Raw genomic sequence first — 1465 nt, forward strand, 5'->3', positions numbered from 1 at the left:
GTGGCTAAGTGACTAAATACAGGCCCATATACAGGTTCCATAGTGAACTGGGCCTACAACAATGTTGGACAGCCTAACTCCTAGGGATGAGCCGAGTACTCGGCTGAAACAAGGATCCGGTACGGATAAAGCACTTTTGCCGAGTACAAGGATTATACGAGTAATGTGAGTCAATATCTGTACTCGGATTGAATAAAACTCCTCAGCGCCCCCCCCCCCCCCCCCCCCCCCCACCCAACACACACACACACACACACGCTCTGCTCACGCTCAGATCACTGACAACAGCGCTCTCTCTCTCTCTCTCTCGCTCTCAAATTCAAATTCAAATTCAAAGAAGCTTTATCTGACCATAGTGACAACAGTATTGCCAAAGCTCTAAACAGGAAGACATTAATCACATTTACCATCAACAATAATAACAACAAGAACAAAACTGATGATATCAGCATCAACATGACATACATTCGTGTGTGTGTGTGTGTGTGGTTGTGTGTGTGTGTGTGTGTGTGGTGTGTTGTGTGGTGTGTGTGTGTGTGTGTGTGTGTGTGTGTGTGTGTGTGTGTTGTGTGTGTGTGGTGCAGGGGGGGAGGGGGGGTGTCACTCACTGTTCCCAAAGTGTGACAGGTGAAGACATACTGCAGACTGCAGCTCTCTGGCTGTTCGCTCCCTCTCCTCTCTCCCCTCCCTCCCTCTCTCTCCCTCTCTCCCTCTCTCTCTCTCTCTCTCTCTCTCTCTCCCTCCTCTATCTCTCCTCCCCTCCTCCTCTCCTCTCTCTCCCTCCTCTCTATCTCTCTCTCTCCCTCCTCTCCCTCTCTCCCCTCTCTCCCCTCCTCTCTCTCTCTCTCTCTCCCCCCCCTCTCTCTCCTCTCCTCCACTCTCTCTATCTCTCTCTCCTCCCTCTCTCTCTCCTCCCCTCTCTCTCTCCTCCCTCTCTCTCTCTCTCTCCCCCCTCTCTCTCTCTCCCCTCCCTCTCTCTCTCTCCCCCCTCCCTCTCCCTCCTCTCTCTCTCACACACACCTCACCTGGTGTGGAAATAAAAAATAAATAAAAAAAGATTTAAAGAAAAATGTAAGTTAAAAAAAGAAAGTTACATTATTGAGTATGAAAACTCTTGTTCAGTACATGTTACTTCATAATTGCAATCGCATGTGTTGTGTTCATTGTTGCAAAACTTTTTCTGTATATAGTTTGTTTGTCACCATGACAACACCATTGATCTGAAGCTCAATGCTGATGCTGTCATGTAAATAAATAATAAAGGTGGTAATAATTCATGTGGTAAACAGATACAGATAATGCAGTACTCGCTCAGCCCTACTAATGCCTGTATACTGTACATACCTTTTTAGTGCCTAGAATACTAAACATATATAGTTAGTATTTAACTTGTTAAATCCTCGAATCCTGGATTCACATTAAGATATTTTAATTTTCTTGGAAACTTTCAAAAGTCCCCCCCCCC

The 1465-nt window shown here is 46.1% G+C and overlaps 1 protein-coding gene across 1 annotated transcript in view; it reads left to right on the plus strand.

Moving 5' to 3' along the window:
• The window catches only part of LOC116685789 (peroxisomal membrane protein PEX16), a 14340-nt gene that overhangs the window by 9900 nt on the left and 2975 nt on the right, over positions 1 to 1465 (plus strand). The gene's annotated exons all lie outside the window — the stretch shown is intronic.

Source organism: Etheostoma spectabile, unplaced genomic scaffold, assembly GCF_008692095.1.
Source record: "Etheostoma spectabile isolate EspeVRDwgs_2016 unplaced genomic scaffold, UIUC_Espe_1.0 scaffold270, whole genome shotgun sequence".
NCBI lineage: Eukaryota > Metazoa > Chordata > Actinopteri > Perciformes > Percidae > Etheostoma > Etheostoma spectabile.